We start from the raw sequence: 16,858 nt of genomic DNA on the forward strand, positions 1-16,858 counted from the left end.
AGCCCAACATTTCATATTTTAGAGTTTTTGGTAGCAAATGCTTCATTCTTATTAAAAGAGGTAGAAAATCTAAATTTGCTCCTAAAACTGTAGAAGGCTTTTTACTTGGTTATGACTCAAACACAAGGGCATATAGGGTCTTTAACAAGTCCACTGGACTAGTTGAAGTCTCTTGTGACGTTGTGTTTGATGAAACTAACGGCTCTCAAGTAGAGCAAGTTGATCTTGATGAGATAGGTGAAGAACAGGCTCCATGCATCGCGCTAAGGAACATGTCCATCGGGGATGTGTGTCCTAAGGAATCCGAAGAGCCTCCAAGTACACAAGATCAACCATCCTCCTCCATGCAAGCATCTCCACCAACTCAAAATGAGGATGAGGCTCAAAATGATGAAGAGCAAAATCAAGAAGACGAGCCACCTCAAGATGATAGCAATGATCAAGGGGGAGATACAAATGATCAAGAAAAGGAGGATGAGGAAGAACCAAGACCGCCACACCCAAGAGTCCACCAAGCAATCCAACGAGATCACCCCGTCGACACCATCCTCGGCGACATTCATAAGGGGGTAACTACTCGATCTCGGGTTGCTCATTTTTGTGAACATTACTCTTTTGTTTCCTCTATTGAGCCACACAGGGTAGAGGAAGCTCTCCAAGATTCGGATTGGGTGGTGGCGATGCAAGAGGAGCTCAACAATTTCACGAGGAATGAGGTCTGGCATTTAGTTCCACGTCCTAACCAAAATGTTGTAGGAACCAAATGGGTCTTCCGCAACAAGCAAGATGAGCATGGTGTGGTGACAAGGAACAAAGCTCGACTCGTAGCCAAAGGGTATTCACAAGTCGAAGGTTTGGATTTCGGTGAAACCTATGCACCCGTAGCTAGGCTTGAGTCAATTCGCATATTATTAGCCTATGCTACTTACCATGGCTTTAAGCTCTATCAAATGGACGTGAAAAGTGCCTTCCTCAATGGACCAATCAAGGAAGAGGTCTATGTTGAGCAACCTCCCGGCTTTGAAGACAGTGAGTATCCCAACCATGTTTATAGGCTCTCTAAGGCGCTTTATGGGCTCAAGCAAGCCCCAAGAGCATGGTATGAATGCCTTAGAGATTTCCTTATTGCAAATGGCTTCAAAGTCGGCAAGGCCGATTCTACACTCTTTACTAAAACTCTTGAAAATGACTTGTTTGTATGCCAAATTTATGTTGATGATATTATATTTGGGTCTACTAACGAGTCTACATGTGAAGAGTTTAGTAGGATCATGACACAGAAATTCGAGATGTCGATGATGGGGGAGTTGAAGTATTTTCTAGGATTCCAAGTCAAGCAACTCCAAGAGGGCACCTTCATTTGCCAAACGAAGTACACTCAAGACATTCTAACCAAGTTTGGGATGAAGGATGCCAAACCCATCAAGACACCCATGGGAACTAATGGGCATCTCGACCTCGACACGGGAGGTAAGTCCGTGGATCAAAAGGTATACCGGTCGATGATTGGTTCATTGCTTTATTTATGTGCATCTCGACCGGACATTATGCTTTCCGTTTGCATGTGTGCAAGATTTCAAGCCGACCCTAAGGAATCACACCTTACGGCCGTAAAACGAATCTTGAGATATTTGGCTTATACCCCTAAGTTTGGGCTTTGGTACCCTCGGGGATCCACATTTGATTTACTTGGTTATTCGGATGCCGATTGGGCGGGGTGCAAAATCAATAGGAAGAGCACATCGGGGACTTGCCAGTTCTTGGGAAGATCCTTGGTGTCTTGGGCTTCAAAGAAGCAAAATTCGGTCGCTCTTTCCACCGCCGAAGCCGAGTACATTGCCGCAGGACATTGTTGCGCGCAATTGCTTTGGATGAGGCAAACCCTGCGGGACTACGGTTACAAATTAACCAAAGTCCCTTTGCTATGTGATAATGAGAGTGCAATCAAAATGGCCGACAATCCCGTCGAGCATAGCCGCACTAAGCACATAGCCATTCGGTATCATTTTCTTAGGGATCACCAACAAAAGGGAGATATCGAGATTTCTTACATTAATACTAAAGATCAATTAGCCGATATCTTTACCAAGCCACTTGATGAACAATCTTTTACCAGACTTAGGCATGAGCTCAATATTCTTGATTCTAGAAATTTCTTTTGCTAAGCTTGCACACATAGCTCATTTAAATACCTTTGATCATATCTCTTTTATATGCTATGACTAATGTGTTTTCAAGTCTATTTCAAACCAAGTCATAGGTATATTGAAAGGGAATTGGAGTCTTCGGCGAAGACAAAGGCTTCCACTCCGTAACTCATGCTTCGCCATCACTCCGAGCAACTCTCTCTTCTTCAGGGGAGAAATGAGCATCAAGGAAAAGGACTTCATCCTTGGGGGAGAGAGTAAAAGCTCAAACGCAAAAGGACTTCGTCTTTGGTATAATCTTAACTCACTTATTTATGACCAAAGGGGAAGATTGCACTTCGAGGGCTCTAATGATTCCGTTTTTTTGGCGATTCATGCCAAAAAGGGGGAGAAATGAGCCCAAAGCAAAAGGACCGCACCACCACCACCAAATTCAAAAACTTAGTGCTTTCCAAAAGTCTTTATCATTTGGTATCCTATTGTGTTCAAAAGGGGGAGAAAATAGTATTTCAAAAATGGTATATCAAAACCCTCTTGAACACTAAGAGGTGGATCTCTTTTAGGGGGAGTTTTGTTTAGTCAAAGGGAAAGCATTTGAAACAGGGGGAGGAAATTTCAAATCTTGAAAATGCTTTTGCAAACTCTTATTTATTTACCTTTGACTATTTGCAAAAGATCTTTGAAATAGATTTACAAAAGGTTTTGCAAAAACAAAACAAGTGGTGCAAACGTGGTCCAAAATGTTATATAAGAAAGAAACATTCCTTGCATATCTTGTAAGTAGTTATATTGGCTCAATTCCAAGTAACCTTTGCACTTACATCATGTAAACTAGTTCAATTATGCACTTCTATATTTGCTTTGGTTTGTGTTGGCATCAATCACCAAAAAGGGGGAGATTGAAAGGGAATTAGGCTTACACCTAGTTCCTAAATAATTTTGGTGGTTGAATTGCCCAACACAAATATTGGACTGACTAGTTTGCTCTAGTGTATAAGTTATACAGGTGTAAAAGGTTCACACTCTAGCCAATAAAAAGATCAAGTGTTGGATTCAATAAAGGAGCAAAGGGGCAACCGAGGGCACCCCTGGTCTGGCGCACCGGACTGTCCGGTGTGCCACCGGACAGTGAACAGTACCTGTCCGGTGCACCAGGGAACTCAGACTCAAACTCTTCACCCTCGGGATTTCTCGGAAGACGGCGCGCTATAATTCACCGGACTGTCCGGTGTGCACCGGACATGTCCGGTGCTCCAAGGAAGCTCGGCCTCCTGAACTCGCCAGCCTCGGGTTCGCGCGGCAGCCGCTCCGCTATAATTCACCGGACTGTCCGGTGTACACCGGACTGTCCGGTGTGCCAGCGGAGCAACGGCTCCCTGCGGCGCCAACGGCTCCCTGCGGTGCATTAAATGCGCGCGCAGCGCGCGCAGAAGTCAGAATCGCCCATGCCGGTGCACCGGACATCAAACAGTACATGTCCGGTGTGCACCGGACACCCAGGCGGGCCCACAAGTCAGAAGCTCCAACGGCTAGAATCCAACGGCAGTGATGACGTGGCAGGGGCACCGGACTGTCCGGTGTGCACCGGACTGTCCGGTGCGCCATCGAGCAGACGCCTCCAGCCAACGGTCACTTTTGGTGGTTGGGGCTATAAATACCCCAACCACCCCACATTCATTGCCATCCAAGTTTTCCACTTCTCAACTACTACAAGAGCTCTAGGCATTCAATTCTAGACACATTCAAAGAGATCAAATCCTCTCCAATTCCACACAAAACCCTAGTGACTAGAGAGAGTGATTTGCCGTGTTCATTTGAGCTCTTGCGCTTGGATTGCTTCTTTTCTTTCTCACTTGTTCTTGAGATCACAACTCCATTGTAATCAAGGCAAGAGGCACCAATTGTGTGGTGGCCCTTGCGGGGAAGTTTTGTTCCCGGCTTTGATTAGAGAAGAGAAGCTCACTCGGTCCGTGGGACCGTTTGAGAGAGGGAAGGGTTGAAAGAGACCCGGCCTTTGTGGCCTCCTCAACGGGGAGTAGGTTTGCAAGAACCGAACCTCGGTAAAACAAATCTCCGTGTCTCATTTGCTTATTCGCTTGGGATTTGTTTTGCGCCCTCTCTTGCGGACTCATTTATTATTACTAACGCTAACCCCGGCTTGTAGTTGTGTTTATATTTGTAAATTTCAGTTTCGCCCTATTCACCCCCCCTCTAGGCGACTATCACCTTCGTTGCACCATTCTAAGAAATAAGAGATAGAACCTATGATGAGCAAGGATCAACCACGTTTGAGAACAAACGCATAAGAGATTGAATCATGCACTTCAACCGTTCATATGAGCGGTTCAACTACAACGAACAATATCAAAACGCTAATCTCAAACAGTGTTTGTGACAAAATGAAGATAGCCTAAGTGTTGCAATCACTTAAACCAAAATGTACCCAACGAATGATACATAAGATAATCAAGAACGCGTAGGATCGAGTACAAGGAAATAACAAAGAACAATACCTCGATCCGAAGATGGGGTTCAAGATCTCCCAACGAGAAGGAGGAAGATGGTGGAAACACGCCGGGAAGAACGGATCTCCAACCACACTTCCAAACGGGGAAGAGCTCGAGAGAGTTTGGAGAGGAGAGAGGAAAAACAGAAGTGGCGGCGGCGGCTGGAAACAAGGCTGAGAAGGGAAGAGAAGAGAGGGAGAGGTATAAAAAGGAGAGGAGTCGGCCGCCAGAAAGCCGAAAACCGGTTCAACCGGTTTCAAAACCGGTTCAACTGGTTTCGGGTCAGACGGCGCAGTAAAAGCGCGCAGAAAACAGTGTTGACTGCGCGCAAAACCTGGCAGTCTGACAGCACAGACTGCAAAACTGACAGCGCAGACTGCGCAGCTGTCAGCGCAGACTGCGCGTGGACTGACGGCGCGACGGCCAAAACCGGTTCAACCGGTTTTTATACCGGTTCAACCGGTTTCCACCAGGAAGAAATCGGTTGAGTGGTCTACTCAGCCGGTTTACTCAACCAGATTTCAAATATTGCCCGGAAGGGCTGTAATATCACTTAGCAAATATGACATGAGATATTATAAAGATAAAAATGACATTCCTCAATCCATATTGCTCAAACAAACAATTTTCAATCATCAAATTTGATCAAAATTTTAGTTATTAAGTCACGTTTCGAGAATCCAAGATATTTAGCTCACTCCTAAGAAAACAAAACCTAGTCTCATCAAGGGGTTTTGTGAAGATATCGGCTAGTTGATTTTCGGTGCTCACATGAAATAGTTCGATATCTCCTTTGGCTTCATGGTCTCTCAAGAAATGGTGTCTAATGTCAATATGTTTAGTTCTAGAGTGTTGCACTGGATTGTTTGCAAGTTTTATGGCACTCTCATTGTCACACAAAAGAGGAATTTTGTTAAACTCACAACCAAAATCTCTAAGGGTTTGCTTCATCCATAGCAACTGTGCACAACATGCCCCAGCTGCTATGTATTCAGCTTCTGCAGTGGAGAGTGCAACACAATTTTGTTTCTTGGAACTCCATGACACTAAGGACCGCCCAAGGAATTGGCAAGTCCCAGTAGTGCTTTTTCGATCTACTTTGCAACCGGCATAATCTGAGTCAGAATAGCCAAGCAAATCGAAAAAGGAGCCTTTAGGAAACCATAATCCTAGGTTTTGGGTGTGGACTAAGTATCTTAGAATTCTCTTAACGGCTACAAGATGGCAGTCTTTAGGATTTGCTTGAAAACGTGCACACATACAAACACTCAACATAATATCAGGTCTAGATGCACATAAGTAAAGCAGTGATCCTATCATTGATCTATATAATTTTTGATCTACAGGTTTACCTTCCTCATTTAGGTCGAGATGTCCATTTGATGACATTGGAGTCTTGGCGTGCTTTGCTTTTTCCATGCCAAACTTCTTGAGCATATCTTGAGTATATTTAGTTTGGCATAGAAAGGTACCTTCCTTGAGTTGTTTGACTTGAAATCCCAGGAAGTACTTAAGCTCGCCCATCATAGACATCTCAAACCTGTTCGTCATTACTTTGCTAAACTCTTCACAAAATTTTTCATTAGTACTACCAAATATAATGTCATCAACATATATTTGGCACACAAATAATTCATTATCAACTTTTCGAGTAAACAAAGTAGAGTCAGCTTTTCCTATTGTAAACCCATTTTTAATTAGAAATTCTTTAAGACAATCATACCAAGCTCTAGGGGCTTGTTTAAGCCCGTAGAGTGCCTTGTGAAGAAGATAAACATGATTTGGCTTCTTTGGGTCTTCGAAGCCCGGTGGTTGCTCCACATATACTCTTTCTTGTAGTGGTCCATTTAGAAAAGCGCTCTTGACATCCATTTGATATAGCTTGAAATCATGGTTAGTAGCATAGGCAATTAATATTCTAATTGATTCTAACCTTGCTACCGGCGCATATGTTTCACCAAAGTCAAGTCCTTCCACTTGAGTATAGCCTTGGGCAACCAACCTTGCCTTGTTTCTTGTAACAACGCCATTTTCATCTTGCTTGTTCCTAAAGACCCATTTAGTCCCAATCACATTTTGTTTGGGTCTTTGGACTAAGGACCAGACTTCATTCCTAGTGAAGTTGTTTAACTCCTCTTGCATCGCAGTTATCCAATCCGGATCACCCAATGCTTCTTCAACCTTAAGTGGCTCAAGAGAGGAAACAAACGAGTAAAATTCACAAAAATTAGCTAAACGAGATCGAGTCGTTACCCCTCTCCTGATGCTACCCAGGATGTTGTCCACCGGATGATCCCTTTGAATTGAATGATGGACTCTTGGATGAGGCACTGATGGATGTCTTTGTATTTGCTCTTCCTCATCAGTTACTTGATCAAGAGGCACTTCACCATCAATATTTTCTTGTTCATCTTCTACCACTGTTGGCATCCTTTGATGATTTTCTTCGTGGTTTGGATGACTTGAGGTTGATGGGTTTGCTTGGGTGGAGACATTGTCACTCACCACCCTTGCACCCACATCAACTACCTCATTGGTCATCCACAAGGTTCCTTCTTCATCATCCCTTTCTTGAGGTCTCACCTCACCTATGGCAAGTTTCTTTATGGCCTCACAAGGTAGTTTTTCATTTCCTGCAGTGTCATTAGAAACATGCCCTTGCGAGCCATTAGACTCATCAAATGTCACATCTATCGCTATTTCAACAAGACCGGTGGAATTGTTGAAAACACGATATCCATGCGCATTTGATGCATAACCAAGCAAGAAACCCTCGTCCACTCTAGGAGCAAACTTTGAGCTCTTGACTTTCTTGTTAAGAATAAAACATTTGCAACCGAATACTCTAAAATAATCAACTTTAGGTTTGTTACCAGTGAGAAGCTCATAAGCAGTCTTTTTGTAGATCTTATGAAGATAGAGGCGGTTGATTGCATGACAGGCGGTGTTGACCGCCTCTGCCCAGAAGTTGTCAGGTGTCTTGTATTCATCCAACATGGTTCTTGCAGCTTCAATTAGAGTCCGGTTCTTTCTTTCCACAACACCATTTTGTTGTGGAGTGTAAGGCACCGAGAACTCATGCTTGATTCCCTCTTCTCCTAAGAATTCTTCGACACCTGTGTTCTTGAATTCCGTCCCATTATCGCTTCTCACTTTCTTGATTTTGAGCTCAAATTCATTTTGAGCTCTCCTCATGAATTTCTTTAAGATTTCTTGAGTTTCACCTTTGTCACTCAAAAAGAAAACCCAAGTGAATCGAGAAAAATCATCAACAATAACTAAACCATACTTACTACCACCAATGCTAATGTAGGCCACAGGTCCGAAGAGGTCCATGTGAAGAAGCTCCAATGGCCTCTTTGTTGTGACCACATTCTTTGATTGATGTGGGACTCCATGTTGCTTTCCTGCTTGGCATGCGCCACAAACCCTATCTTTCTCAAATACAACATTTGTTAGTCCAATGATGTGATTATCCTTTTGAAGTTTGGCCAAATTCCTCATACCGACATGGGCTAGCCGGCGATGCCATAGCCAACCCTTATCGGATTTTGCCACTAAACAAGTCTCAGGCGTCACTTTACTTGTTGTGAAATCAACAAGATAAAGCTTACCCTTCAAGCGACCTGTAAAGGCAACTGAGGAGTCCTCCCTTCTAAGGATTTTCACATCCACATCCGAAAATAAGCAATTATAACCCATTCCACAAAGTTGTGAAACGGACAACAAATTATAGCTCAAGGAATCTACTAATAAAACATTTGAAAGTGATTGTTGGTCAGAGATAGGAATTTTACCAATACCAATCACCTTACTCTTGCCACTATCTCCAAACACAATTTCTTGTGCTTCTTGAGTTAGTTGCAATGTATAAAACATGTCTTTCTCCCCGGTCATGTGATTTGTACATCCACTGTCAAGCACCCAACTTGACCCACCAGAGGAGTAGACCTGCAAAACAAGTTTAGGCTATACTTTTAGGTACCCAAATTGAATTGGGTCCTACAGTGTTAGTTATAGCCTTGGGTACCCACACACTTCTTTTCATGACTTTTTGTTTAGTGTAGGCACCCACATATTTCACAACCAATTTCCCTGAATCCCAAGTTAACATATAATCACAAAGATATGAGTGGGAAATGGGAGCATTAGATTTTTGTCCACTTGAGGATCCCACTTCCTTCATCTTACTCTTTGTGGAACTCAAGTTAACCTTTACCTGAGATGACTTGTCATTTGAGGAGTGGATCCTCCCCAAGGCATCATATAGGGTGGTTCCCTCTATGAACTTGGGGGATCTCCACCCCTTATGCACTGTGCTAGGGTTTTCCTTGGATGAGTTGAACCCAAGCCCCCTTCTACCCTTGTTGGGCTTAAGGGACTTGTACTTGGGTTCAACTTTCTTTAACCCATCATTGCTAGAGCATCTTTTCAAAATTTCTTTGACCTTCACCTGTGGGCTTTGCTTCCTTGCATGGTTAGTTAGACAACAAGAAGCATGATATTTGGCACAATGCTTGCAAGAATTATCATTAGAGCTAGACTTAGATTCAAAAACTAAAGTGGGGGCATTGATGTTCTTGCAATTTTCAAGTTGCACTTGAAGTTCTTGATTTTGAACATTCAAGCTTAACATGCTTGATTCAAGTGCATTCTTTTCATTTGCAAGGTTATCAATAGAGGTTTTAAAGTTAATTACTTCTATATCTTTATTGTGAATCAACTCTTGAAGCTCTAGGTTTCTTTCCTTTTCAAGGATAAGCAAGTCTTCTTGAGCATCAAGAGTTGTCTTTCTTTTATCTAGCTTTTCCATTAATTTTGTGATAACATTGTATCCATTTAAGCCAAATTCTTTAATCATTTTATTTTTCATGGCAATTTGATCATCATCATCATCATTTGAAAAATCATTACTAAACAAAGTTACCTTATCTCCCTTTGCCATGAGGCAAGTTGGAATGTAGGAGTCGTCTTGAAGGTTGGTGAAGAGTTGCGCGCTTGAGGTAGATTGGATGGCCACATTTGCCACCACTTCCTCTTCCTCGGAGCTAGAACTCTCATCATCGGAGTTCCATTCTTCACCAATATGAGCTTGTCCATACTTCTTCTTCTTGAAGTATCCCTTGGTCTTGCCTCCCTTTTTAAACTTATCCTTCTTGTATTCCTTCTTGGCTTCTTGTTCCTTCTTGTTAGGACAATCCGCTATGAAATGACCGGTTTGGCCACATTCATAGCATGCCCTCTTCTTTCCTTTCCTTTGGAACTTGTCATTCTTCCTTACAAATTTCTTGAAAGTTTTGATGAACATAGCTGTGTCTTCATCACTTGAGCTATCTTCATCACTTGAGGTCTCGACCACTTTCTTTGCTTTGTGGTCTTTGCTCTTCTTGAGATTGTCTTGTTCATTTGTGATCAAGGCATGAGAGTCTCTTGTCTTGATGGGGGCTTCCTCGGACTCGTGTTGTTGAATTTTTGCAAATAGTTGATGAGGCGTCATGTCCTCATAATCATCACGATCCCTTATCATCCTTGCAAGACTTTTATCCTTCTCTTTATAAGCTCTCATGAACAATCTTGTGACCTTGGAGTCACTCCAATCTTCACTCCCAAGTACTCTTATTTTGTTGACCAATACCATCAATCGATCAAAGAGTGATTGGAGCGACTCACCCTTTGTCCAATCATACCTTGCAAGCTCACTTTCCAAAGCTTCAACTCTGTGTCTTTTAGCTTTGGGATCTCCTTCATGTGACATTCTAAGAATGTTCCAAATGTCACGAGCATCTTCTCTTCCTTGAACTTTCCGGTATTCTTCCGGACAAAGACTTCCTTTGATTATGCTCACTGCTTGAGCATTTCGATGAACCTCTTGCATCATTTCCGGAGTCATCTCTTCTCCTTGGGCGGGCTTGTACATACCTACATTAACAATCTCCCAAAGACTAGGATGCACACCGATTAAATGCGACTTCATCTTGTCGGCCCACTCATCATAGTTCAACTCACTAAGAGTTGGTAACTTTCCAAGTGGGGCGGAAGAGAAGTTGGGAATATAATTTCTAGAGTAATCGAATTGAACTTTGCTAAAGTCATTACCTTTGCTTTTGGTAGATGATCCTTCGGTGTTGAGACTTACCTTGCTCAATACCTTAGACACCAAAAGGTCCACTAGATCGTCATTATAATCAAATGTTCCCTTACCTTTACCTTCTTCGGCCTTTCTTCTTGTTTCCTCTTCTTCGGCCTTTTTCCTAGCATCTTCCTCTTTCATTTTGAGGAACATTTTCTCGGCAATCTTCATGGCGAGGTCGAGGACCTTGGGGTCCACTTCCTCACCGGAAGATGTGACGGGGATTTCCTCGAGAAGAGGATCCACATGGTCCCGTTGTGTAGACATGATCGTTTCCTCACGCGGTTAAGCGTAAAACGAGGCACGAAGCTTTGATACCAATTGAAAGTAGCCTAGAGGGGGGGTGAATAGGCTACACCTGAAAATTTTCACTAAAAACTTCGAAATAGGTTAAATTAAAGTTGCACAAGTGCAAACCGGTTCAGTCGATTTTAATCCCAACTGAACAAGTTTGAACCCACTCAACTTGAATTTAATAATCTATTGAACAAATTCGAAGTAGTAAAGAAAATAGCTAAAGATTTGCCCTACACAAGAACTACTTGAATGAATAATATGAACCAACCACCGAATATGAAATGCTTAACAAGAACACACAAGAACACGCGATATAACCCGAGGTTTGGCAACCACCACAAAGGTGTCCTACTCCTCGTTGAGGAACCCACAAAGGGTCGGGTCTTTTCCAACCCTAATCCTCCACACGCCGACCACAAAGGTCAAGGCAATCTCTTCTCAAATCTGCTCAAGGAGCGGGTGATACAAACTTCTTGGGGTCGTCCACAAATTTGGAGACTCCCAAGCAACCTCTAACCGTCAAGGAACACGAGGTTCCAAGAGTAACAAATCCGCACACGGTTAAGTTTGCAACGAGCTCAAGAACAAGAGAATGGGAGAATCAAGATGAAATTGACAGCGAGTTCGATCGAGTTCACCTCACACCAAGGGTCCTTCAAATGATTGAAGGAGATGCGATTGCGGGTGTGAGAGGTGAAGTGAATGCTCTTGTTTGAGGGTTGGTCAGCCAAAGATTCGTGGGAGAGGCAGAAGTAAATGAGAGAGAGAGTGTGAGGGGGTATATAAAGGATCCTCCAAAAGCTGGCAGCCGTTGGGAGAAAGAGGGCAAAAACCGGTTGAACCGGTTTCTACCAGGGGGATCCCGGTCCACTGGTCTACTCAGCCGGACACTGGACCGGTTTCAAAACCGGCTGAGTAGGGTCAAATTTCGGCTCAACCGGTTTCAGAAAAATATCTGCTGCAACTTTTCTGACAGCTCTGACTGTCAGACAGGTCAGAGCAGAGGTGGCAGGATGAACAGTACCAAAACCGGTTGAACCGGTTTCAGGACCGGTTGAACCGGTTTTGGGGGCTGAAACCAAACTTTGAGAATTTTGAAGAGAACTTAGGTGGAGACTTTGTGGGAAGTGAAATTTGTTTTTCTCAAGAGCATTCATGATCTGGAAAAGATGATCTCAAAGGAGTTTTTCAAAAGAATTGAACTTGGCTCGTTTCACAACTTACTTAACCGTCGCGGATCCCTCTTAATTGTACGGCGATTCCTATGACTCAAGAATTATAAACTTAGTACCGCCGACGATTCATAGCACTTGGAGCACGCCATTTGATGTGGAATTTTAAATCCGCTGTGCTTTATACTTTTATGCTCGTAGGTTCTGTGCTTCTCCTGTCTGTAAAAATACTGTGTACACACTAGGAGCAAACTTGTTAGAATCTTAGTTTGTTTTGTCATTAATCACCAAAACCCTCAATTAGGGTTGATTGCACTTACAGAATGTCTCACCTTGAACGGCCTCTTCCGGTTCACAGAATATTCCTGTAGCCATCGTCTCAGTGTAGGCAGATCCTTGAAAAGTAAGCCAACCTTAATCTCAATGCTGTCGGCGTTATCCGGAGCCTCTAGCAGTTCATCGTCACGTCCTTCAGCATACGCACGGGTGGATTGACTTAAACTGCTAAATTCATGTACTGCAGGGTCTCGCTCCGGACACAAACGTCTTATGAGTTCAATTTCTTGCTCGGTCATTTCTTGAACCGGACGGTCATCATCAGAATCTACGCCCCGTGCAGCCTCATATGGCTCCTCCTCATCCTCAATCTGAACATCAACACTATTGGATGCCCTGCATATGTTGTCCATATTATATGACACAGGCACATCAATCTGAACATCAGCATTATCGATATGTGGAGATCCTGCATCGGGTCGGAGCAAGAAAAACCACATTAAAAAGTCTAATCAAACGAAATAATGATGGATACGAACAATGTGTCGAAGACACTTACTAGGATGATCGTGAACTGGATCCTGGGTCAATGGGATCTCTTGGGGGGTACCACCGCATTAGAAGCCCCACAAACGCCGGGAATAGGACGAGAAATCCCATACTCGTGCGGACCCGATTGAGCATCGGGCACAACAACGACTTCTTCATGAAACTCTACCAAAGGAGCTTCAATACGAGATGCATTTGGCATTTGTGGAGACAACCCGACTGGACCTCCGCAATGACTAACATGTAACTTTTGAACAACCACATCCAAACATGGTGGAACCATCGTCTTCACAATTCTTAAATATATCACCCAATCATCTTCTGAGGTAATGGAGATCAACCGTCGGACAACTGTTCCATATGTAATATGGGACAACAAACCCTGAATTGATATTCTAGGGTCGTTTATGTCGCAACTAATCTCCTCACAAGCTCGAGCCAAAAGCTGGTCAAAAGTTGGTCTTTCAACGAACAACATGGTCACGATCTTCATACCATCAAAAGTAACACTCCCATAAGCATCTATCTCCACCCTTCCTCCATGGTATAGTGTTACTAGGCTGTCCATCTATTACAAAAATGGATTACTAACTCAATAATGGCTATATACTTAAGCCTACTAACTTTCTAAGTAATAAATATATATTAACTAATAACTATATAGTAAATATTAAATAAACACATCAAACGAAATTACATAATCTATAAATAATGTACGAAAACATTGTATACCTGAGAACGCGTACGAGTCCAGCTAAAGGTGGAGAAGGTCAAGTCGGACGAACACCTACGTACAAAAAAACCTATTGTCAGTAAAAAATTTGGCAGCACCTCCCCTGTAAAGTGATGTTTATAGAACCTGCGAATAAACGACAACACGATGGTTGCCAACACAGAAACATGTAATATCAATGCGCTAAACAAAATGATAACTATATAAACACTAAGAATTTACTAAACACTAACAATATGCTAACAATTTACTAAACACGAACAAGAGCTAACAATTTACTAAACAATAAAAAAATACCTAACAATAGCTAACAATTTACTAACTAATACCTAACAATAGGTAACAATTTACTAACTAAGTAAATACCTAACAATACCTAACAATAGCTAACAATATAGTAACTAAAAAATAAAAAAAATACCTAGCGGCGCAGGCGCTCCGGGGCGGTCGCCGGGACGGGGAGGTGGCGCGGCGGCGAGGGAGGTGGCCGGGAAGGGGAGGGAGCTCGGCGGCGAGGGAGGTGGCCGGGACGGGGAGGGAGCTCGGCGGCGATGGAGGTGGCCGGGACGGGGAGGGAGCTCGGCGGCGATGGAGGTGGCCGAGACGGGGAGGGAGCTCGGCGGCGGGCGGCGGGCGGGCGGCGAGCTCGGCTGGCGGCGGCGGCGGCGGTATGCGCGGCGGCGGGCGTAGGAAACGGAAACGGTCGAGCGAAACAGAGAACAAACGAAGAGGAAAGGGGGTTTCAGTTAAGTTTCCTAGCTCGGCGCCAAGATCTGTGGCGCCGAGCTAGGTGTGCCACGCGGGCTGCCACGTCATGAAGCTCGGCGCCATAGGCTGTGGCGCCGAGCTGTGTTAGCTCGGCGCCACAGGCTATGGCGCCGAGCTTAGGGTCTAAAACTGTATTTAAAATTTTTTTAGGTTTAAACGTGATTTTACTTCTGTTTAGAGGCTAAAATACAAAAAAAAATCGGTAGCAGTCCGCCGTATCGAGCTACCAGTACCTGCATTGGCATCTAATATATATGAGATAGCGCGCCGTACGTCCTTCGTGCCACGTAGTACGTACTGTGGGATCCCAAGTCGTACCCGCCGCCACGCGCGTGCCTGCCCGGATGACACTCCGAAACCAGGAAATTTCTCGAGCGAAATTTGCCAAATTTCGGGGGTTTTTTTTGGTTCCCGGTGATGGTAAACATTTTTAGTTCCCATTTCAAATGTTTAAAATCTAGAAATCAGAAGAAGAAATTACATAACAAAAAATAGATATTATTAAAATTTCAAAATCCATCCCGTTGGACAAGTTCAAAATCTGGCGGATCTCGGTGGTCGAAATTTCGTTTTCGCTAACCACCAGTTTTTTTTTAAAAAAAACATGGTTAATCCTGTTCACATCACAGCACACCATGTCACCACAGTACCACACCCGCTTGGGCGAGAGATTTGTATTTGTTACCACTACAAACAATTGGGCTTTGCAAAATTGATTTGTCATCGGGTCCATATTTCATATATTCATTCATTCATATGTACCCACAAGTCAAATACTTAGTGGCAATTATAAACAAGGAGACAATCTATACATTGGCAAAAAAAAAACTCCCTCTAGTTGTTAAGGACAGCGACACGGCCTCTAAAATAAGACTTTGACCCGTGTCTCTAAAATATGACTTTGAACAATGTTTTTTAATTAAAATATATAATAACTCTTAATACATTTATGCTTTTGTGAAAGTACTTTTTTAAGATAAATCGGCGCATTTGACTATTATATTTAGATTTTAAAACTAAATAAACATAACGGTTAACTTGTAGGTAAAGTTTTATAATTTTGACTTCAACGTTGTTAAAAGTCAAAACGATTTCTAATTTGGTACCGGAGGGAGTACAAATCTATCGTGCATGGGCAGGCAGCGCACTAGCGCTGAGGTGCAGGTGTGGCAGGCTGGCAGCAACCCAAGAGAGGGAGAGGCAGGCGCCTTTCTTTTTCTGCTAAAAGGCGAAAGCAAGGAAAAGATGGCCGGCGTGCACTCTACTCGATCGGCCCTGTGCCTGTACCTGTGCCAGACGGCCCCCTACAGTGCTGGGCCGTATTGAGCCCATGGACCACAACCTGCAGTGGAGACGGCCCAAGCCAGATTTGTCTCCCTCCATCGTTGTCGTTGGGCACTTTTGTCCCGCTCCATCCGTGCCAGCTGTTAAGAAACATGCTAAGGGTTATGTAGGTAAACAACAAGTTTACCTTAGAGGGATTTCATTTATCTCTATATAAAGAACATGTATACTACCTTACAAGAGATATAAAGGAAATAGTGGTTAGAGATCCAACTCTACATCATGTGTCTCTTGTGTGTTACTTTTTACGTGTGTGGATTGCTGGGATGGAAACGGTCTTCTACGACTCCTCACATCTAATCTGCTGCTGGCAGGAGGGAATGAAGTTAATCTGATCATCCATAGTTATTCAACACCAACTGCCAAGTCGGATGGACAGCCGTGCATCATCTGCTGGCTGGCTGACTCCTAGTCCTAGATGCAAGTAGCCTAGCTAGACCAGCACCACAATGCAGCACATGGTCGGTCCCGTATCTGTTTGTTGAACATCTAATCTATTACCACCGAATAGTATGAAGAGAGAGTTAGCCCGGACAGTCCGAAAGTTTGGTTCAAAGACTTGATTTCTTGTGAGATTCTCTGCATATCTCGCCAGATTTTACTAGGCTTCGCTTAGACCTCCTCTCTATAGAGCATCTCCAAGAGATTTTTCATATTTTGCTCTTTAATAGTTAGTTAGTTAGCTAAAATTTGTTAGTGGAATTAGCTAACTAACAAATAGTTACCTAACTATCAACTAATTTATCAAAAATAGCTAATAGCTGAAATATTAGCTAGGATATTTGAATGTATCAACTAATTTTAGTCACTAATTATTAGCTTTATTGCATTCAAACAATCCCTAAGTCATACCTAATTATACCTACCACTTAGTAGTGCCATTCTCGTACCACTACCATGCTAGAGTATGGTATCAACTCAAATCTGACACTGAA

Source organism: Zea mays, chromosome 7, assembly GCF_902167145.1.
Source record: "Zea mays cultivar B73 chromosome 7, Zm-B73-REFERENCE-NAM-5.0, whole genome shotgun sequence".
NCBI classification, from domain to species: Eukaryota; Viridiplantae; Streptophyta; class Magnoliopsida; order Poales; family Poaceae; genus Zea; species Zea mays.